This window comes from Heterocephalus glaber, unplaced genomic scaffold (genome assembly GCF_053883595.1).
Source record: "Heterocephalus glaber isolate CG9 unplaced genomic scaffold, H.glaber_assembly_v1.0 deba00001779, whole genome shotgun sequence".
Classification (NCBI taxonomy): domain Eukaryota; kingdom Metazoa; phylum Chordata; class Mammalia; order Rodentia; family Bathyergidae; genus Heterocephalus; species Heterocephalus glaber.
This window is the reverse complement of record NW_028258466.1, coordinates 326,950-350,759: the sequence shown is the minus strand read 5'-3', so window position 1 is coordinate 350,759 and position 23,810 is coordinate 326,950. Positions and strand designations below refer to the sequence as shown.

At 44.8% G+C, this 23,810-nt stretch overlaps 1 protein-coding gene across 9 annotated transcripts in view; it reads left to right on the top strand.

Annotated features, from left to right (window-relative positions):
• Positions 1 to 23,810, top strand: part of Hecw2 (HECT, C2 and WW domain containing E3 ubiquitin protein ligase 2) — a 356,226-nt gene that overhangs the window by 29,432 nt on the left and 302,984 nt on the right. The window contains exon 1 of one of the 9 annotated variants that reach the window (XM_021247753.2): positions 20,859 to 21,126. The exons of 7 other annotated variants lie outside the window; for them this stretch is intronic. The gene's annotated coding sequence lies outside the window, so the exon portion shown is untranslated. Of the gene's footprint in view, positions 1 to 20,858; positions 21,127 to 21,151; positions 23,407 to 23,810 lie in introns of those variants that run through there. One more of the 9 variants, XM_087202672.1, reaches the window with a different exon arrangement.

Genomic DNA, 23,810 nt, shown 5'->3' with positions numbered 1-23,810 from the left:
AGGTATTGAAGTTCCCCACTATGATGGTATTAGTATCTGTCTGTTGTTTTATGTCAAGTAGTGTTTATTTTTTGAAATTGGGTGCATCAATATTTGGTGCATATGTTTACAATTGTTATCTCTTCTTGGTGAATCGTTCTTTTTAACAATATGTAATGACCTTCTTTGTTCTCACCAGCTTTGGTTTGAAGTCACCTTTGTTAGATGAAAGTATGGCTACTCCTGCTTTTTTTCAGGCTCTAGCTTCTCGGAGAATCATTTCCCATTCTTTTACTGTGTCTGTGTGTCTTTGCAGATGTGTGTCTTTTGCCAGTAACTTACAGATGGGTTTTGATTTTTGATCCAGTCTACCAATCTATGTCTTTTAATTGGAGAATTAAGATAATTTACAACAAACTGTTATTTTTGAATGGTACACATTGGTTCTTGTCATCTTGTTGTTTTCCAGTGTTCGATTCATTTCTGTTTCTTGTTTGTTTAGAGAATCTCCCAGTGATATATTCTTCCCTGTGGCCTGTTGTGGTGGTTGCTGTCGTCATTGTCTTTTTTTAGGATTCTTTTAAGTATTTTCTGCAATGGTGGCTTGGTGGTCCTGAATTTCTTTAGTTTATCTTTTTCACGGAAGGTCTTTGTTTCCTGGAAGGATACCCTTGTAGGCTATAGTAATCTAGGTTGGCAATTGTTTTCTTCCAGGAGTTGAAAAACTTCCAACTCCTTCTAGCCTTTGAGTTTTGTGTTGAGAAATCTGCTGTTATTCTGATGGGTCTGCCTCTATAAGTGATTTGGCAGTTTCCTCTAACAGTTTCAAATAGTCTCTTTGTTTTGAGTTTCTCACATTTTGACTGTGACTTGTCATAGAGAGGTGCTCTTTCTTGTGGTGCCTCCTTTTCTTGGGTATCCATCTCATCACTCTAGGGATTTGGGACATTTTCTGAATACTTTCAGGGATTAATTTGTTATGCCACTTCCCTCATTTCAACACCCACCTGATGGTTCTTAAGTTTGCTCTTTTGTAGTTGTCTTCACTGTCTCTTATTTTCATTCTTACTGACTAAATATTCCAGTATGTCCACTTTGTCTTCAAGTCTGGATATTCTTTCTTTTGATTTGTCTTGCCCACTGCCAAGACTTTCAGTTGATTTTTTAAAACTTGACTTACTGAGGTTTTTATTTCTAGGGCTTCTGCTTGAATATTTTTTATAACCTCTATGTCTTTACTCAAGTAATCTTTTAAATCTTGCATGGTTTTTCTTACTTAATTCATTCAGCTGCTTGTTTGTATCTTTTAAAATCTCACTGATCATCTCAGTAATTGACCGATTCAGGTGCTTATTTGTCTTTTCTTTGTTCTCAGTCATTTTAAGTATTAATGTTTCAAATTCTTCGTCTGGAATTTCATCCACTTCAGTCTCAGTGGAAGTTAAGAGTTGTTAGAAGCATCTTGTTGCTTTGATTTCTCATTATATTGTGATTATGTGTTGAGGTTTGCAGACTGGGAAGGTTTTCCCTGTGGTTGTGTGTGGATCTTTTTGGTGAGTGGCTTTCTCTTTGTAATGTTCTCAGTTGTGGCTGCATCTCTCTTCTTGAGAGTCCCCCCCTGGTGTGTTACAAATGCTAGGTTCAGTCCCAACACTGTTTTTTTTTTGGTACCAGGGATTGAACTCGGGTCCTTGCGCTTGCGCAGCAGGTGGTGAAACCACTGAGCTAAATCCCCGGCCTCCCAACACTGTTTTGAGAGGAGAGAGTAACTTCCAGTAATACCAACAATTGAGAGTCTAACCATGTGTAATACTACATAACTGAGAACTTGTTTTAAGGGATCTCTACTAGTTCTACTTGTTTTAAGGGATCTCTACTAGTTCTACTTGTTTTAAGGGATCTCTACTAGTTCTACTTGTTTTAAGGGATCTCTACTAGTTCTACTTGTTTTAAGGGATCTCTAGTTCACTATCCCAGGAAAAGATGGGAGAGTAATAAAATTTAATAACAGAAAAATTGAATCTTAGTGTTGTTTAGATTGATCCTGATAATATATATGAAAGAGAAAAAAGATATGAAGGAAAAGGAGAGAGAGAGAGAGTGCTAAGAAACAAGGTGGTGTGGGGGAAGTAAGCTAAGGGGAGGAAGGAAGAGAATGTAAGTGGGGGATGAGAGAGGAGACAGGGAGTTGTGGCCACTTGATGAGCTAGCAGTCAGACAGGTAATTTCTGTGAAGCAACCACTGATGTGGGAACGCCCGACAGTATGATGTAGACTGTTGTAGAAACAAGAGGAGAATACCGATTCACACGTTATCTCCACACATCTATACGTAAGAAGACCAGTCCTAATAAGGTGAAGCAAAATAGTGCCAGAGAAGCAAAAAAGAAACAGAGAAGAGAACAATTACACCGTGATCCTGCTGTGTTGGCTAGGACGTGTCTTGGGCCCGGGGCACTCATGCTTCTCTGCCTACTGTGTTCAGAGCCTCTAGTGTGCTGGGGACTGTTGGGGTCGGTGCTGATGCAGTGGCCCCAGCCCCTCTCCTGCCTCGATCTCTGCTGCTGGCTCCACCCTGTCCTCTCTCTGCCACCAGCCTGGACCCTCTCTGCCCGTGATCCCAGGCTGCCAGTCCCTCTGAGTTCCTTGGGGCTGGGTGCCCACTGTGCCCAGGGCTGGGGAGATGCTGGCCGAGGCAGGTTGTCTCCTCCAGATTGCTCTGCTCTAGTGCTTGAGCCTCTCTAACCCTGTCCCCAATGTCCAGCTGCCCCTTCTGTCTCTCACTGTCCCCAGTGTTTGGGTTTCTAGCTCCACTGCCACCTCCATCTAGGTCTCCCTTTGGGGGCTGTCCCCCGGTGCCGGTCCTGGCAGGCTTTCCTGGGTGAATGTCTCAGACTCTGGTCCTCCTGTCCATGAGGGAGAGCTTGGCTCAGTGGGTGCTGATGCTCTGGTGTTTGTGGTGTGGAGCAGTGGCCGTCCCTGTGGGCTTTGCCTCCTGAGGACTCTGTCCTTGCACACATGGTGTGCTCTGCCGCCCAGAGCTGCAAGCAGTGTTGGAGCCCGGTGGTGGCCCGGTTCTTCCTCCAGCCACCTCAGTCTTGATTTAACCTGTTCCCAGCCTGGTTCTAACTGGACCTGGTGGTGGTTTCGGTCCGTGGTGCAGCCGTGTGTATTCTGGGCTCTGCGAATGGCTCAGAGCTTCTGAGTGCCATTGTCTCCAGTCTGCCTTGATAGATCTGGAGAAAGGCTCTCACTGAGTTGCTTGATCACTGTTCACTTCACCTCATCCCAGCTGGACACGAGAAAGACCACTGGCCTTCAAGGTGGTCAGGGCTGATCCAGATCACTGCAGCCAGAAGGGTGCACTTCACAAACGCTGCAAACCTGTGCACAGAAGCTGCTTCTGGGCCATTGGTTCCTGAAGGGAAGGCAGATGCCCCTTTCCAGTGCTTTCCCATAGCTTAAAATCAAATGGTGAGGTAAAGGCTCCAAGTAGATATCCTAGTAAAAATCTGACAAGTGTAGTTAGTTAAATCCACTCAGCTATTGTTTGCAGAGTGTCTGGCAAACACTGTGCTAGACTGGACAGCAATTCAGAGTCTGCTGGGGAGAGAAGAGGAGCAGAGAAGTCTGCTGGGAGAAAATAACTGTTTGGTTCTCTTGGTGGGCTGGGTTAATTAGGATAGTGAGCTAGGAAGTGACGCTGAGAGAGAGCCTCAAAAAGTATTTACAGACAGGATTTGTCATTCAAAGGAAGAAGAAAAGAAATATACTATGGCCTTTCTTTGCATAATCAATAGCTATATGAGGAGGTAAAATTGCAAAAATGCCACACTTTGGTCTTGTCCTGTGAATTTCTTACAGCAGTGGGCATAAACAATTGCTTGTACCTGAAATAATGTGTGTTTAGAGAAGCCACCTTAATTGGAGCGTAAGAGCTATGTGTTCCTCTTCACTGAAGATAATGAACGGATATATCCTGATACTTGGAAACTATTGAGTATTTATAGTAAATCATCTTATGATGCTGGAATATACTGGAAGGAAGTCATTACATTTAATTTGATGGATTTACAAGTTCTCTTGGGCATTATAAATTTAATAATCTATTAAGTGGTTTTCGATTATTCTGAGTACTGGGGATCCAGTGATGTGTCACCTCAGGAACGTGGGAACAAGAGAAATCCGACATGCTCCTTGAGTTCACTTTTAGAGTTTTGGTGTAGTGGAGCTGGACAGGGTGGCAGCAGGTCTGGCAGACTGAGGGCATGGCTCAGAGGAGAGTGTGTCACACAGGGGGTGGGTTGGGTGTCAGCACAGCAGGTACCTAAGGATGTGACTGGTGTCCTGGGCAGGACGGATGCCCTGAGCTACTTCAAACCAGAACAGATGCTAAATTCATCTCAGTAGAGTCGCATTCTCCCTATCAAAACTCATGTATTCATCAAGATTTCCTTTTGTTTGCAAGAGATAGAAATGTGGCTCAAGCAGAAGGAGGAGTTCACTGCTTCCGCACATGCAGGTTCCTTGGGTATCTGGAACTCAGGCATGCTTGACGCTGACGTTAAAGATTCCAGTGGGTGATGCCTCTCCGTCTCTTCTTTCTGCTCTCCTGTTGGTTGGGCCTCATTTCCAGTAACTGCTCCTCCTTGATCTCATTAACGTGGGCAGTTTCAGCCCTGGGACTGGCTAGTCCTGCAACATGTGCCACCCATCCACCCTGACTAGACATTCGCATGATGGATGAGGGAATAGTTCCTGGAAGGAACATTGTGTAATCAGAACAATAGGCCACGGAGTCAGACGGGCAGAAATGATGGTTTCCTCTGTATGTACTTCTTTTGTTTGACCTCCTGTGATGTGCCTACAGGAAGCCATTTTCCCTGTAAGTTAATACATTGGCATTGTGTGCGTGTGTGTGTGTGTGTGTGTGTGTGTGTGTGTGTATGATTACACCTACACATCTACACACTGGTAGATCCTGTGAGTTACATTATTGTGCATTTGTCCCCAAGAGAAGAGTATGCTTGTTCTGAATGTGGCAACTCTTCAGGTTCCAGTGACTTTCAGGCTGAGACGTGAAGTCTGGACCGGGCAGGGTGAGGTATGAGGCACCTTACTGTTCCTCCTGGCTCTTTGCTTTCGAATGCCTGTGCAGATGCCACATGGAGTTGCATGCCAGTTTTTATAAAGAGCATGGCAATGGGAAGATGGAATGACCACAACAGACGAGAGCTGCCCTCCAGCCAGCCATGTGTTCCATAGAAATGCCCGCCAGGGATCTCTGACTTGACCGGGTCTTTGAGGAGTAGCGTTGCTCTTTCCTGTTGTGACATCATGCTGCGCAGCTACGACTTGGAGGAAGTTAGTTCCTCAGACTCTGTTCCTGTGCAGTTGGGAAGTAATTTGTCATGGTGGGCTGAGACTTGGGAGGGGTGAGCGGTGAGAAGGAGGCACTGGCTGGCTCTCTCATTCCCTTGCCTTTCTTTCCCACGAAGGACTCGCGTGTCTTAGCTCAAGAACAGATGGCACCGCACGGACCCCGCTAGCCAGCCCGAGGTGGCAGCGTGGCGCTCTGGGGCCTTCGGAGGAGCAGGAGGGAGGCCAGCCCGAGTTGGGCCGCAGTCCCGCTGGGGACTGGGCGGAAGTCCAGTGCGGGGCTTGGGTGAGGGCGAGGCCGCGCTTCCCCTCTGAGGAAAAGTGGCCGCTTTCCTCCTTCGGGCTGACGTTCTCACAGTGCCCAGCTGAGAGCTGCTGAGGTGGTCACGTGGCCTCTCCCCCGCCGTGCTCCCTGCCTGGCAGGGTCGAGAGGGTGGGTGCGGGCTTCTGGACTGGGGAGTGGACAGCAGAGAAGCTGCCCACGGCCCTCGGCTGCCTCGCTGCCATTTCACCTCCGAGGATCAGACCGTGCGTGGGGTCGGTGACTGCGAGCCAGCAACAATATTAACAGGTTACATTTGTGCAGGGCATTTTATATTGAGTATTTAACTTCTATTAAAATACATTGTAACGTTGCCAGATTTATCCTTTTCTGGGTAGGATATTTATTGAATGTTCTGGATATATGTAAATTCTAAGGAGTTATATGCAGGTAAATAGGTAACAGTCTTCATTTGTACATTCGTATTTAACAAATGTCTAAAATTTTTTCTGATTATAACAATATTTGATTATGACACAGAATTTGGAAAATATGGAAAGGCACAAAAGAAAAATAAAATCACTGAAATCCCATTGCTTGGTGATAGCAAAGCTAATATTTGGCAAACTTCCTGTCATCAGTTTTCTCTGCATCACAACTCTGAATTTTGATCTTCTGCTTTCTCTGTTGCTCTCTGCCTCCCTCTTCTCTCCTGCTGTCATCTATTTGTACCCTAAAATTCCTGCTCAAGGTTGCATTATTTCCATACACACTGTGTGAATGGATTGTCCCTAGGAGAAGTGGAAGAACCCATTAATAGTGATTGCTTCTGGGGAGAGGGAGGCGGCTGCTGGAAGGAAATGTGCTGAGGGAGGTTTACTTTCAATATTTCCCCACTTGTGCCTTTGATGTTACATTATGTGCATGTATTACTTCTTCCTAAGATATGAGAAAAATATAAACTATCTAAAAATCCTATTATGAACAGTTTCCCATGTGAGCAGGTACATTTTCAAAACACAAGTTTTAAATACGGCTGCCTCTTCCTATGTCTGTTTTCATGCCACTGACTTTGCCTTTTTGGAGTGCTGGGTTTCTCCATGTCCAGTGTGGTTTTGATTCTGTGCATTTCTCTTGTTCTTTCTTGTTCACAGCTTCCCTTTCATTTGTGCCTTTCTTTTTCTTGATGTTCCTTTTCAATTTAGTCTGTTATTTTTATGTTTACAAAAAACAGACGAAATATCTCAGTTTTTCCTTTTTTCTGCTGTTAATTTTTAGGTAGTTCTTACATATTGAAGATGGTGAACAGTTTTCTGAAAAGATTCAGGTTTTAATGGATTGTATCGATCAGTTTCCCTGTTGCTGGACACAATGCCCAACACTCACAACGTAGAGGAGAAAAGGTTTAATTTGGTTCATGTTTGAAGGGGATTCAGTCCATGGTCACCTGGCTCTAAGGCAGAAACAGCATGGCAGAAGAGTGAGGTGGAGCAAATCTAGTCAGTTCATGGCAGCCAGGAAGCAGAGCAGGGCAGCAGTGCCAGAAGGGAAGGGGCAGGGACCACACAGACTCCCAGTCACACTCCGTGACCCAGAAGTGTGCTGTACTAATCCTCTAGGTGACGCCAAAGCCAAATAAGTTGACAGTCCAGCTTAACTGTCACACAGATAACGGTGTCCCTCCTTGTTTCTGATACTTAGAGTTTTGGAATGAAAGTAGAAAGTTGTTGAGTGTCTGTTTTGGGATCTGTAAGCAGTGAGTTAGAGCAGAGTCATAAAGGGTGATGCAAGTATTCCATGTGTACTCTCACCAGCCTCCTGACGTAGGACTGAGGTTGGCCCTGAGCTTTCATCTGCTGGTTCCTTTGTGTTTTCCACCGCAACACCTATACTTCCTCCATGAGTCTCCATCTTGTTTCTTCATTACAGAAAGTCAGAAGTACTTAAAGATGCTCGCAGAGCAATCATAGATAAAAATTGTAGGATTTTACAGTTTTCTTCAATCCTTTGGCCATTCTTCTTTTTTTTTTTTGGTGCAGGGGATCGAACTTGGGACCTTGTGCTTGCAAGGCAGGTGGTGGAATCACTGAGTTAAATCCCCTGCCCTGGCCATTCTTAATTTATCAGTAATATTTTTATTTATTTGCCTTTACTAAACCTTTGTAATGCATCTAACTTGGTTTCTGAGTGGTAGTTACTTCTTTTGTTGTCAGATTCCTGTGGTTTGCCTAATACTAAATCATGCAATTAAATGACAGTGTTAATTACATTATATAGTTAAATTCTGTAATTGCAGTGACACATAGAGCTGACATAAGCATGCTTGGGAACACAGTTGGCTTTTGGGGGGCAAACTCAGCTGGTGGCACAGAGCTGCACAGCAGTGGGCGGCAGGTCTCAGAGATTATGATGTCCCCAGTGTGTTTCCTGGAGGAAATGAAGAGCTTCGCATGCATGGGGTTTGCGTGAGTGAAGGTCGGGTTAGGGAAGGACAAAGAGATTTCGAAGTATAAAAACACTGGTAGATGGAAGGGTGCAGGTAAAGTGAGGCTGACTTTCTGTTCGATCTCTGGCCACAACTGTTTCCGAGTTCTTGTTTTCTTTCTTGTTTCTGATACCCACATTCTCCGTTGCGTAAATAGGATGACCAGTCATTTCTTCCTGCGATTGTTCAGTGGAGAAAGTTCAGTGATTAAACATACTGTATTTCCTCATGGTGATTTCCATTCTCTGTTGCAGATGTATAATACAAGGAGATGATGCTTGCAGTTTAGATTCTCCCGGCACAAATGTGCCTCCTCCCTTATCTTTGATTACTAAATTCTGATCAGTTTCATTGGCATCAATAGACCTCTGTAGGGGAGCAATTTAAAGATTAATAAGTAAAGATTAATTGATAAAGATTAATGGCAGAGCAACAGTTGTCTTTTTTTTCAAAAGGCAAATTTTATTTGTAATTAAAAATAATACATAAAATGTTTCAACCTGCCAGCCAGATCCCCATATCACATAGAATCACAGGGAGGTGCTGGGCATCTCAGAAATATGCTGTCCAGCACTCTCAGAAATTCCTGTCTCCCAGGCCAGGGCTCTGGATTCTCAGCAACATCTCCAAAGCTCTACACCAAGCCAACAAACTCACATAGATGACTAAATACATGCCAGCAGCTGTCAGGGTTAGGCCAGAAAGCCACAGGGTTAGAGTGGGCCCATACAATGAGAACCAGTCCCAAAATCACAGCCATTGATACCAGGCAAAATGGAAACATTCACAATTTTGGGACTTCTTTCTTACTGTCCTTAGCAGACTGATCCCTCGATTATCATCCTCCATATGTTGGTGCATGGTGATATTTTGCTGGTTCTGTAGCACAGGCCTGTAATTCAGTCACTCTGGGAGGCAGGAGGATCACAGGTTGGCATCCAGCCTGGGCAATTTAGCAACCTCATTTGACTCTCGTAAAACAGGTACATTTTTAGTAAAAAAATGTCAGAAATAGTTTCCTCTAAAAAAACAGGAAGAAGCACTCTAAGAGCAAATTTTCTTAGAGAAAACAGTCTTTTGATTTTTAAAGTCTTAAAGGAGTAACAGTCATGGTGATAAAAATACTTGTTTATTGAAACATTTTATGAAAAGCTCTCTCATGGTTTCTGCCACTCCTGTGAGGAGGGGCAGGAGCACATAGGACGAGGTTACATGTCAGCCCAGGTCCTGCGCTGGCTGAGCTCTGGGGAGGGACTTTGGACTACCCAGAGATTCTCTACTAATCCATCGTTAGTGTCAGTTCAAGGCCGTAGGTGGAAAACTGGCTTTCCGCCTGCTGAAGATTGAAATTAGACCCATATCTTTCACTATTCACTAAACTAAAACTGAAATGGATCAAAGATCTAAATATTAAAACAGACACGTTAAATCTGCTAGGAGAAAGAACAGGTAGAACTCTTGAAGACATTGGTGTAGGAAAAGACTTGATGAACAAAACCCTGACTGCACAGAAAATACCACAGAGAAGCAACAACTGGGATCTCATCTGATTACAAAGCCTTTGCACAGCAAAAGAAACCACCAAGAGAGTGAAGGGGCAACCCACAGTGTGGGAAAAGATTTTTGCCAGCTGTTCCTGCACAAAGGACTACTATCTAGAATATATGAAGAACTCAAAAACACCAGACCCCCCCCAATTTAAAGACCCAGTCCAAAAATGGGCATCTGAAATGAATGGACATTCCTCACATGAAGAAATAGAAACAGCAGGGCCAGGGATCTAGCTCAGTGGTTCCGCCACCTGCCTCACAAATGCAAGGTCCTGAGTTCAATCCCCGGTGCCAAAAGAAAAAAAAGAAGTAGAAATAGCAAATAAATATATGAAAAAATATTCAACATCACTGATCATTTGAGAGATGCAAATTAGAACAATGCTGAGATTCTATCTCCAGAAAGAAAAGCTGCTATCAAGAAATCAACCAATAACAAATGCTGGCGAGGCTGTGGGGAAAGAGGAACAAGAGAGAAGTTCCATTCCACCCAGCTATTCCCCCTACTGGGTATCTTCCCAAAAGAATTAAAAGCATCATACCACAGTGATGTATGCACACCCATGTTTATAGCAGCACAGTTTGTAATAGCTAAAGCTTGGAAACAGCCCAAGTGCCTGTCAACTGATGAATGGATAAAAAAGATGTGTGTTTTTTTTTAATAAAATGGAGTAGTACTCTGACAGAAAGAAAGATAAGCTTGAGACATTTCTAGCTAAATGGATGCACCTTGAGACCATACTCTTATGTGAGATGAATTGAACACACATGCTTAAATACCTCATTGTTTCTCTGGTGTGAGAAACTGAAAAGGGAAATATGGACCAAAATATGTAATAGATATTGGGAAATGGGAAGAAAATATTCAAATTAGAAAGGGAACAAGGGAGGGGGCAGGGGAAAAGGAAAGAAAGGACAAGAAAAAAAGAAGAGAAAAAAATGTAAACGAAGCTTTTGTAAATAAGGAGGGGAAGAAGGGACGAAGGGAGGGGAGGGGAATGGGAAAAAAGAAGCAGGATATATCATGTACAGTTACAAATTCCCTGTGATAAGTGTTATCATGTATATCTAAAATGTACCAAAGTACCAGAGGGTACTTCTGGACTTTGACCATTTTTCATGCACGTGGGCAGCTGTTCCTTATTTTTAGGACTAGAAAGATTTGAAAGTCTCTCCTTTCAGACTGCCACTTCTCTCTGTTGGAAGACTTGGTTTCTTTGTTCACAGATATTTAGAAAACTTTTCATTTTTCCTGCCTTCAGTGAGTGTCTCAGCTCCAAGGAAGCTGCCATGGAGATGGGTTGATTTGGGATAGGGATGGCTCTTTCCCCAGTAGGTAACTTTTTTTAGTGGACTTTTCTCTCTGGTCACTTTTTTTTTTTTTGGTACTGGGGATTGAACTTGGGTCCTTGCACTTGCGAGGCAGGCGGTGAAACCACTGAGCTAAATCCCCAGCTCTCTGGTCACTTTTGATGTGCGTCCTGCAAGCTGACTTCTGTTCCCTCTCTGGTCACCAAAGCTGTCCTTCATAGAAAAATGAAGGTGGTTCCTGGAGCCAGCAAAAGCAAACGTGTCAGCATGTGTTGGCTCATGAGATGGCTGTACAGTCTTTAATAAATACTGTTTCTCTTGGCACTCGAGGCTGCAGTGGAGGGGCGCTGGCTTCCTGAATGACTAAACAAGGTCCACGGTAGCCTTGCTCCAGGAGTAACCAAGTCAGAGCTGCATCTCCCCGGAAATGGGGCCCCTTCTGAAGAAGGCCCTTGCTGAAGCTGCTGCTCTGCAGATTGCTAGGTACACAAGGTGCCTTTGCCTCTGGCCCAATGAATCTGGGTCGGCTGTGATGGCTGGAAAATTGCACATCATTCAGTGTTTGCCAAAGGGTGGCCCAGAGCTGCTGGGATCATCATCTCTTGAGGTATGGACTGGTTTTTAAACCAGCTCTCCAGGTGTTCATAGATGCTCCAAGATCTGACAACCATGGGCTCATTTATCTCCTCATCTGTTTGTCTTTATTACAGAGATGGTGGAAGAGGGTGAGATGATTATGGGGAATGATTCTGCCCTAAAGCCGAGAGACAGTCGAGGGTCTTGACCATTGCTGCCGGACTGTGTCTTCTCCATCCAGCGCTGTGCAGCACGGCTCAGCCTGGCTGTTCTCCACCTATGCCTGGTTTTCACTGGCACTCACTGCTCCTGGTTTTCCGAGAAGCCTTTTCGTAATCACAGTGATCCACCTGTCCGGTCTGCTTGGCAGGTTGAGAGCAGCCAGCTCCAGATCCCAGCTTCAGCTGGACTATAAACCTTTGCATGTGGCTCACTGGTCTCTAGCTTGGATATTTGGATTCCTTCTGACTCTGCTGCCTTCCGTCCATAGCCTTTCCGCCCTCCCACTTCCTACCCCAGCCCCATACACACAGCACATTCTCCAATTCCAAACTGAACTGTTGCTTTTGAGAAGCAAAGGGCCTGGGATAAGGAAGGAGGAAGAAGAATAACTTTCTTCCTTGCACTAGGATGGGATGACTTTAGGCAAAATTGAACAGAAAGGGATTGGCTTTTGCTTCTTCCTTTCCCCTTTCCCAGCCTCTGTAATCAAGTGAGTTGCTTAAACTGAGGGATAGGGGTGGTGCGTGTCCCTGGTAAGTCTGGGGGCCTCTGGGCTTGTTCCGTGACAGCTGCTGCTGTGTGCCTGGCACCACCACTGATGCACTCCTCAGAGACTGAGTGAGTGGCCTGCTGGGTGGATGCGCAGTTTATTCATGCAGCGCAGTGACCCTTCGACAAATTAAAGATGGGGTAACCGACCCAGCAGCTCTCAGCCCCCAGTTGAGAAAGTTGTGTTGTGTCTCCTGAAGATCATTTGCATGTGACTTTTTGAGATATAAAATCTCCTTTTCCCCTTCAAACTGGAGGTGAATCCTGGTTAGAAGCTCTAGGGACAAAATGGCAGATTCTGCTGAGTATCGAGGAAAAAATATTTCTATTGTATCTCTTGTTTATTAGTAGAAGAATTTTGAGAGTCGGTGGGGGTAAAGATACACGGCCGGATGGTCTTTTGGGCTCTGTTGTGGCCCTTCAAGCAGAACATCAGCCTGGCTGTCACAGGTCCTGTGGCTCCGTGCTCCTTGGTACAGTGCCAAGAAAACGAGCTCAGAGTCGGACCAAGCCAGAGAGTTCCATGCGTTATGTAGGAGCATCGGAGTGTTCTCAGATCAAGTCCCTGGTGCACAAGGTCTGTTAATCATAAATTAACTCGGTGTGTCTTCCATCATTCCCTAGACCATATACAAAAATAGCGTCTAGGATGCCATGGGTCTTAAGGGCCCACCTTACCTTTTCAGATTGTCCTCACTGCTCCCAAATTGTTAAACCTCAACCATCCGCTTGTTTTTTCCTGCAGCAGCAGCAGCTGTTTTTGTTGTTGTTATTTTTATTATTTTGGTGTTTTTTGAAGCAGGGTCTCAATATATAGTTGAGGGTGGCCTTGAACTCACTATATAGCTCAGGTTGACCTCAAACTTGGAATCCTTATGCCTCAGCCTCCTGAATTCTGGGATCACAGGCATATTCCACCATGCTCAGCTGTAGTTGTTTTCTGATGTGTTAGAATGGAAAATAATCTAGTTATTTTCTTCCTGGCCTGTTGATTCTTCTGGAGCTAGCTGGATTTTTAAATTTTTTATTTATTTTTATTTTTTTGGTACCAGGGATCTACTTGGGTCCTTGCGCGTGCGCAGCAGGCGGTGAAACCACTGAGCTAAATCCCCGGGCTAGCTGGATTTTTTAAAAAAACAAGTGATACTTATCAACTCAAATCTCTGATGACATCTGAAAAAATGTGTCATAATGAAAAGAGCAATTTCAGACACTGTAGACAAAAGTGAAGGGGTAACATAAATGAATGTATGGTAGTTTGTCCTTGAGGTCTAATCTTCTAAACTGTTTCTGCTTTTTCCAACTATTTTCTTCTACTTTTGTAATCACAGTATTCTTGCATTTTCAAAGGGGCTGGTGCTTCGGGGGAGAGCAGGAGAGGGTTGCTTATCTGCACATTGAAGCCTGACTGAGCCACAGACTGCAGAACTAGAAAGGTGCACTGTGAGGGGACAGGGACTTCTGTGCCTGCTGCTCACATGCAGGCTGCAAGTGCCGTGAACTTGATGCTTATAATGAAATTGCCTCATTTGCCTGTAGCTAATTTCTTTCTCTGTCGGGACTGGCCTGTGAGCATTACAGCTCACACAGACTCTTAACCGTGGCACGTAAAATGTTTTCGTTACAGCGCTGAATCTCTAAACACTGGCGTTTGGGATTGTGTCCTTCCCTGTGGACTGTGTTGAAAGCACGTTAGGATAACTCAGTGGGCAGGTGAGCAGTCTGTTTCTCATGGTGGAGGGGAGGACTGCCCACACCTGATGTAGTGCAGTACTCTGCCTGATGCCCAGTTTCTCCCATCAGACAGTCTCTCCCGTCTTCTGAACACAGCACTAAGGTCCACAGACTTGGACCTCTGTCTTCACTCCTGCAGCAGTGCCGTGAGGAGTGAAGCTGAGGACACCTTCCATGTGGCTTTTTAGGGGCTAGCTGTCCTAGCACTTAAAGGAGAGCGGTTTTTAAATTAGACTGATGGTTTATTTTCTCCCTTAGCATTTTTGGGTGCAAATTGGTACAGACGAAGGGTGACCTCCAGGAGTGGAGGAGCTGCATGCTTTGCCAGTGTAACATCTGCCATGTCAAAATGTCCCAGTCTAGATGCAGGGAGCATTGCAGCAGCCAGATGGGACCTGATGTCCATGTCTCAGGCTTCGTTGAAATGGTCTGCAGCTCCCTTGCTCACTGTAGCCTGTCCTGGGGCAACACATGTGTGTTTCATGGCAGAGACAGGCGGTGGAAATGCTGTCAGAGGCAGAGGCAGGCAGTTGTGTTAAGCAGGTTCTTGTCAGCTACTTTTAGCTCTGAAAAATTTATATCTCAAAGCCCCACGTCTGCCTCTTGCATCACAGCAGCTGCCCTACATTCCCCAGAATATGCAAACTCTCTTCTGATATTTATGGGAGATGGAGCAAGACATAGAAGAACAGAAAATGATTTAGCTCATATTTCAACCTCTGTTCTCTTTTCCAAGGCTGAAAAGATTCTTCCACAGTCCTTAGGTATGTATTATTTAAAGAGGAAAAAAGTAACGAATTCTCCCCCAGTGTTTCACATTCACCAAATTGAGATCTCACAGTATGCTCCTGCTAATAATTTATACCTGTTTATTAGTGCTGACATATGGGCGCTTTTTGCATGTGGCATAGAAGAGCTGCATAATTTAAGAACTCAGCAGAGTGAAGTGTTTTTTTGCCACACAGGACAGGGAGCCCTGACACATACAGAAGACACATTTACAGCCAGACTGAAACCCACAAAATAGCACAATAAGTAGCTGATTATAACGGATGTTAGAGGTTATACGGACTAATTTCAAATTGTGTGATCTCATTTAGTTCAGGACACAAAGTTGGGACTCTTAGTGGACATATACTATCAGTAAAAGCAGTTGAAACCAGGATTCTGGGAATAGCATAATAGTAAATTAGGGGGCAAGAATAAAAAAGCAAATCAAATCCTCAGCCAGCTGATAGCTCACAAACAGCTTTAAAGTGGCAGATGTAAACCGGGTGTGGTGCCACATAGCTGTAATTCCAGCACTGGGAGGCTGAGGCAGGAGGATTGCTGTGAGTTCAAGGCCAGGCTGGGCTAAATAGTGAATAGCGAGACCCTGCCTCAAAAAAACAAAACAAAAATAACAGATGCATTGGGCTGGATGGTTCATTGCAATGAGGATATAAATTATGTATAGTAATCTTTTTCCACAAGGCTAATATTATAGTCTCAAGCAAAATTTGTTTTGTTCTTATTGATGCAAAGCAAAATAGAAATGACTATGAAGGATTCATTTTATGTATTTCATTAAATTCTGGAATGTGGAATTGACCTTATATAACTGTCTTACAGTCAGGTAAGTTGAGCCAGAAAGAGGCAGCCTAGTTTAGGGTGACAGTAACAGAGCTACTTGTCTAATTAAACACTTTGCTGAGGGAAAACCAAGAGTGAAATTACATCTGTGCATCCTTTCCCAGGGTCATGGACAGGGATGCCAGTGATTTTGCTGAGATTAAAGAATTGGAGCCTTTCCTTCTTCATCCTGCAGTTTGAAGGGGAGAGCAGAAGGGAGGAAGGAGGAGTGAGATGCAAAGTGAAAAAAATAAAAGAAAAATAGATGAGTAGCCTCTTGGTTTCTGAGATTTGAGATGACTTCCAGGCTGGTGTTGGGGCTGCTTCCTGTTATGGCAGGGACTCTGCAAGGTCCCACGTCACAGTAGGTGTTACTGTACTTGACACTGCGTCGGCTGCAGAGGGAGAGCAGTGGTTCCTAATTCTGAACCAGTGTAGGGATCTTTCTTACAGTTTCTCTACAGGTGATGTGGGGATCTCAGTTTGAACATTTTCATAACATTGTGTTATTTGTTCACCAAAAACTCAGCTGGCCAATCCCTGGTTACCAGGAAGAATTAAAACATAGTTACTAAGCATTTGTCTTCTCTTAAAACAACTAAGACTAAGACTTCACTGACATCCTTGATCTTTTTCTGGTCCTGGGATACCCAGGGTCTCAGCCTGCTAAGTGCAGTACCACTGAGCTGAGGTGTTCCCTCCAGAGTCTCATGCATTCAGAGGTGGGGCTTTTGGAAGCTGGTTGGATCACGGGGCTCTATAACTGACTTGCCGCTAGGAGGCAGGACTTGGCTGGAGGTGGTCACTGGGCATGTGACCTGGAAGGGTCCCTGGCTCCCCCTTCTCTCTTGCTTCCTGTGTACCATGATGTGAGCAGGTGTCGTCCGCCAGACCATTTCACCATGCTGTTTCTGCCCTGGAACCATCCAACCAGGGCTGTGACCATGAGCTGAAATAAACCTCTCCTCCTTTAAGCTATGGGTGTTGGGTATTGTGTCTCAGCAAGCAGAAGGTGATTAAGAGAGCAGGACACAGCGCTAGGTGTGCCAGAGCAGCAGCAAACCGGGGAGACGTGGCCCTTTCCCTCCGGGGGCATGGGGTGTACAGTGTTTCTGAGGAGGAGGAGCCGGCTACTAAGCAGCTTTTTTTTTTTTTTAAGTAATGATGAGATGCTTTTATTTATGTTTGTATTTCCAAGTGCACTTCTCTACTCATTTTTTAATCCTTTTAGCCTGTGTGATAGGTATTATTCCTATTCAGCAGGTGAAGAAAGAAAGTTCAGGTAGGTGGGCTGTGACTGATTCAAGATCACAAAGAGCAGAACCCACCCTGACTCTTTTAATAACAAATGCCTTTTCAGTGTATTTATAATATGTTATGAGACAAAACTGAGTCACTAACTGAAGTGTGGAGTGAGATGGCACCATATATTTTTCCTCTTAGAAATGTCCCTTTCCCCTTTGATCACTGCTGGCCTTGCACGGGACTCCACACAGTGCTTAGACACACAGTCGTGTCAGGCCGAACCAGAACATCCTATGTCTCAGTCCTGTGGAGGACCATTGGCTCCACAAGGGGTGGTGTCTGCATGTGGTGGTGACCCTCACCCTGTTCCGCTTCTGTTTCTGAGAACACAATTAGCAACTGGCACAGCCAGAATTGCTGTCATCATTAAATCCCTCTCCTGGTTCAGTGTGACCTCCAGTCCCTGCATAGAAGGATGCACTCTCATTTGACACTTTGGGGGGCATTTTCACTAAAAGCCATGTGATTTTCAAATACCTGATTGCTGTTGTTGACTTTTACTCAAGTTTCAAATGAAATGCCTGATAGTGGATCTGGAGGGTGAAGAGCTAGAGGGAGGTGGAGTTCCTCTGTCCCTTCTTGCTTTTGTTAATTAGGAAAAGAACCAGGGAGCTCACACCACTGTGATGGCTGCGGTGAAGAATGGGCAGAACAATGGAGCACTGATGTGCGGACAAAGCGTGGATTTGCACAATAGAAAAGGCCTCTTTTCTGCTTTGTTTTGTTCCTCACTTTGAAGGAGCATCCTGTTCTGGTTGGTGGGGTGTGGGATCCGTGTTTCAGGGTGCCAGGGTTCTAGCCCCAAGCTTCTGCCGCCACACCCAGTGCTGACTTGGAAAATCTATTAGCTTTTGGTTGCTTCAGGCAACAAATCATTTTTAAGTGGAGAGGCTGAATGTGTCCCACCTCCTATGCAGGGAACAGGATGGTGGCAATGTTGCTTTTATGCAATTTAAATGTACACAATTAAAAAATGATACATTTGACTCTGTTTCCTACTAGTTTGCAGCAGTGTAGGCATTAACGTTAACTTAGTGTTTGGAACTAGGTAGGTGGTTATGCACCTCATGTTTACATATTTGAATCATCTAAAGAGGTACGTGTGAAAGTGCAGGTGATGTGTGTCAAGGGAAGAATTTGGCACATTAAGCAGGGACCTGAGTGATCTCCTGGCAGAGACAGAAGCATTAATCAGATATGCCACCACCCCAGTCACTGTCCTTTGAGAACTTGCTGTGCGACTCAATTTCTAGACAAGAAAATAAGGCCTGAGGGCAGAGCAGCCATTGATGGTCTCTGTAAACAATCCTTGTCATTGTATTCTAAAGATGCTGAAATTCTCAAAACTGGAGACCTGATGGTTTTCCTGTCTGTGAGCTTTCTTTAAGCTTTAATGTACACGACTTTATACAGTTCTAACCAGGACATTACACCTCTTAACATGTTCCTAAAATCTTTCCCTGGATCTGCATGTTCCCTGGCTCTGTTGGCAGACACTCTCGGGTGGACCTGGCAGGGCGGCAGGGCAGGAGACTGCGGCTGTGAAGACGATGATGACGTCGCTGAAGCCGAGGGACCCCAGGTCCCAGATCACCCTGAAGATGACCAGGCCAGGAAAGTGAAATTGGTCATCCTCACCAGCAGCTGCCCAGCATTTTACAGTTAGCGCATGTGTGCAGTAAACAGTGCTTCCATTCCTGGTGGGGAGCTGCCACAGGTACACAACACATCTTCTGTCCTTTCTCACCCCTGTCCCTCCTCTCTCCCCCTCCTTCCATCTCTCCACCCCTTCGCATTTGAGAAAGATCCATCTCCCTACCTCCTAGTATCTATCTTTTATTTTGGTCTTTATAATTTGGGTTTCTCATATAAGAAAAACCATGTGATATTTAAGCTTGTGTGCCTGATTTATTTCACTTAGCATTATCATCTTGAATTGCATCCATTTTCCTACAAATGACTCAGGTTTACCCTTCTTTCTGGCAGAGTAGTGCTCCGTGGTGTGTAAACACCACATGTTCTGTGTTCAGTCATCTGTTGATGGACATATGGGCTGCTTCCAAGATTTAGTTCTTAGGAGCTGTGCTGCTGTAAACGTGGGTGTGCATGGGTCACTGTGATACAATGTCTTTAACCTTTGCAAAGATACCTAGGTGGGAATAGCTGTGCCAAATGGAACTTATAATTTTCGTTTCTCGAATCTCTGGGTTACAGTGAAAGTGACTTACTAATTTTCATAAATAAGTTTCTAACACATTACTGGGGGGAAAATTTTTTATGACAGGTTTCAGCCGTTTTCCGTATAAAATCAGTTGTGCATTGGCCCCCCCTTCCCTAGCACAAAGTGGAGGGGACGCCAGGACAGAGTGAGCACACTGAAGGGACGGGCGAGGGCCTGGGGCCGGTCATGCGGTTAACGCTTCACCCACAAAATAGCATTGATTCTTCTCGAGTGACACGGAGTGAGGTGCCCGCCCTGCACTGCACTGCTGTGGAGGGACCTGAGGGAACCCTCTCCTCCCGGACTAGGCCCTCCGCAGTGTGCTCGAGGCCCAGCAGGTTGCGGGATTTGTCGGGACATGGGTGAAATTAAGGGATGCAGGAGAGGCGTGTTCTTGGCGTCACACGTCTCTTCCACTGATCCTAAACCATACTGCGTTAGCCCACTTTTCCTCTTCACAGTGCCTTTGACTTTATTCATAATCTTGTGCCTTACCCGTGATGGGTGACTGTGCTTCCTCCCGGTGTACCGAACGCGGGCATCTCCAGTCCGAGCTCTCCCTGACCTGCCTGTCCCGCTGAGTCCCTCAGAGCCACAGCCGGAAAACGGTCCTGAATGTTGCATTACTAACTGACCTAGGCCTTTCTCGGTCTGTGTGACTATTCCGTTCTCTTTTGGTGAACACCCCCGGCCTCCAGTACGCTTCCCTCCGGGTTGTAACAAAAGCAGATTTCCGAGTTCATGCCGTTGCAGAATGAGATGTTTACCAGCGTTCAGACACAGCAGCCGTCGGACAGCATGTTCTGTGAGCCTGTGAATTCCCAGCTCTGTCTTTCTGCTGCTCTCTAGGAAATTGCAGTAATAGCCTGACTAGAAGATTTTGATAGCTGCCTATGGCCAGGTAGACAGGAACCAACTGAAACAGACTGTCTATACACAGAGTCTTTAAGAATCAAACCTAAATTAGTTAGACATAGTGTGTCTGTAGTCCCAGCTATTTAGGAGGCCGAGGCAGGAGGATCACTTGAGGACGGGAGTTCAAGGCAAGCCTGAACAACATAGCCAGATTCTATTTCAAAGAAAGAAAAAAGAATCAAGCCTATCTAAAGTGCCAGTCTAGTATCAGTCTGCCATATTCTCTATATTTGTTTGCAGGGAAACTTAGAGAAAAACTCCAGAGATGATAGGGAATTTTCCTATACCCTCACGCTGTTCCCCCGTTGTTAACCCTCTTATGTTACTGTGGTGTATTCATCAAAACTAAGGAAGAGATCAACATTGGTGCTTGACTATGTGCAAGTTCGGTTAGGTTATAGATGCTGATGAAAGGAAATGTTTGGTTTTTAAAAAACATAAATGCACAGCATTTCCCAACATATAAAGAGTACTTTTGTTCATGGAAAGAATGTAAGAGCATAAAAGCGTAGACATGCGTGGTTCTCACAAATCCTGCCACGCATGTCTTCTGGCTCCCAGACCCTCGGCCTCCGACATCTCCTTCCCACACGTCAGACTCACCCCCTGCGTGAGGTTGAGGACTTTCTCTTGTTTTTTCTTCACACATGTTTGAATTACAAAACACTGGAGCAACGTGGCGCAAGAAGAGAAAGCGAAGGAAGACCAAGAAAGAGCAGCGCGAGTCCAGGGCTGTGCAGGGACTAGGGCCCCGCCTTTCCCCAGCAGGCCCCGCCCTTCCCCAGCAGGCCCCCGCGTGCGCGCCTGCTCTGGCCTCTGTCACGTGGCCAAGGTTGGATCAGCATGGCCCCTGGGGTCGCCCGGCGTGGCCTTGCGGGTTTCTGCCGGGAGGCTCCTCCCTCCAAGGGCTCGCCTGGTGACAGGTTGCCTGAGGGGCAGGCCGGGCGCAGGAGCCCCTTCACGCCCCGGCCCAGGCAGCTGAGCCCGGAAACTCGGAGGGGTTCCAGGGCGGTGCCTCGGAGTCCAGGTCAGCATGGAACAGTTTTCCTGTTTCTCCCTTAGGGATGCTGCGGGTGTTACGCTCACCTGGCGTTTTCTAGTTGCTCACCTTTTATTTAACTCCAGGGGACTATTCCACGGGGTAACTCGAGCATTAGCGCGTGACTCCGAGAAGGGAACCGTGATGGTCATTACAGTGAAAACCAAGGAGTGTCATTAACCTTCAAAGCTCTCAGCCAGAGTCCTGCTTGTTTGTTAAAATGGAAGTGCAGCAAGTGTCGAATACTTACTAAAGTCATCCTGTTATCACACAGAATTTATTTCAGGAAGATGATTTAAAATGAAATTCTTTTATTATATGTATGGTGATTTAGTTTGACAGTGATTTTGTGTAAATGATGTGATCCTTGCCCAGTTTTCCTCTTGGGTGATTAGTTACTTCAAGTATTCTAAAAATGAATTAATGCCTTCAGTTTTTTTTTTTTTCCTTCAGTTTTGAATATTAAGAATTTAGGTATCATTGTGGAAATTGATGTAAGAGGATTTAATTAATCTAAGAGACATTAGAAGTCATTTTTCATCTAGAGAATGAGTGCCACTGTGTATGAGCTGTGGGGAGACCACGAGGGTCCCCAGGACTGGCCTGTGCCACCATTGGGAACCCTGGAGTCTTTCGGGAGTGAGTGAGTCTTTCACGTTAGATGGCAGTGGAAGTAACAGAGGAGGAAGCTGGGACTTCCTCGAGCTGTAGAACAGGTTTGGTGCCTGCCTGGATGATAGCGGTGCCTTTGGCCGTTTCAGACCATGACTTGATTTTGTTGTATCTACCGCAGCTGCAAGCTTGTGAGGACTGGGTGGTGTGGCCTATCCTCAGCTTCCCGGTGCTCACTAAAAGACCCAAACCTCTCAGAACGGGTCAGATCACAGCGACTTTCTTCCTGTCCGATTCAGGGTAATTTAACGTCAGTGCATTTCTGAGCAACACATCCTGGATTTTGGAGAATATGGCCCTAAGGAAGGCTGTGACTGACGAACTGGTTGGTTTCCTAGCATTCTAGGGTAGATGAATATTTCTCAATAATTTGTGGAAGAAGACCAGTTTTTCTATTTTAAAATTTTAATTTCCAATCTATTGTGGAGTGATAACTAAGAAAATATTAATAGACCAAGAAAATATGAACCAGATGTTCACAGTATAAGCCCAGTCTTTTTGTTATTAGATTCAACAATTACATTTCAATAGTAATAAGAGTAAACATAACAGGAAAAATAAAAATTACAAAATCATAATTAAAAATATATGCATAGTCCTTGTATAAGCACTCAATATAGAGAATTGTTATTATACGCAAAACTGTTGACCTACAATTACTCTAAAGAAATAATTTTTAAAAGTGAAATAGCAATTCCTGTATTATGCATTGATGCACACTTTTAATACATACTTTCTGTTAGTATGCCAAGTTTTTAATGCTACCAATGCTACCAGCTACCTTCCTGCTTATTACTGTAAATAATCTAGGCTGACAAATGACAGTGCTCCCAGACCAGTATTCGCTTTAATATCCATAGCAGAGAATCCATCTTTCAGAGAGTTTATGAAAGGAATGAAAGACATTTTTAAAGCAATTTCAGCAAGCTCAGGATATTCACTTTTAACTTTTATCCAAAGTGAAGCCATTATTTCCTAAATAAATCTTCCACTTTTTCTCAGTAATCACTTTCAGCAATTTTATGGTAAAGAACTTGTCCCTTGAATAAATACATGCATTCCTGTGGCTGTAGCTGGCAGCTACCCTGAAAGCACCCTTTGCTGTCCTTGGTCCTCTGACACGTCCTCTGCATTCACTGGCATGTAGCTCACATGCGTTCCACCGAGGATCACACTAGGGCCTCACTGGTCACGTGCCCTGTTCAGTGAGCCAACCCCGCCCTAGAGGTGGCTATCTGTAAAGGGCTCAGTCACCACCTCCTTGTACTGTGGGAGGTTTCCCCGTGAAGATGGTAAAGTGTACATACAAAATTCAGGCTAGTATAAGCCGCACCGTCATATCTTCAGTTTTATTCAGGTCTAAAATACACAGGAAGTTTTTGTGCTTAAAGAATAAAAGACAAGAATTATTGAATGGATTATCCTTTGTTGTTGTTGTTTTCTTGGTTTGAAATATTTTGTTAATGGTCTGTTACAGCACAAATCCAGTTTGTGCCTGGCACACAAAAGCACCGACATGGTTGCTGGATAAATGAAATCCAAGTGCTGGCACGGCAGGCTGGAGGAGAGGCTGTGGAATTCACTTGCACCTCTGCAGTGAGTATGACAGCATTCAGTCTTAATTTAAAGTCCATTTCTACTGCAGTGATTCCTGCAGATGGATGGAAATGCTGATGGATGTTTTCTCTTCCTTTTCCTCCTGGTGCTGGAAACAGGACGCAGGTCCCGAGCATGCTAAGGGCAGCCTGACCCCAGTGAGCTGTGCCTCCAACTCTGATCTTTTCTTGGGTTTATTCAATCACACTTTCTATGTTTGTGATTTTATGTTTAGTAATTTAATATTTTATATTTTCCCCAAGTAATTTGTTAACTGTGCATGTATCGTCATCAATCAGATTACAAAGTAATTTTTTCAGAGATTTTTCAAGAGAGTCGAGGAGAATGCCTCACAGTTCTACAGAATTGCTGGTGGTTATAATTCTGAAGGGAAAAATACACCA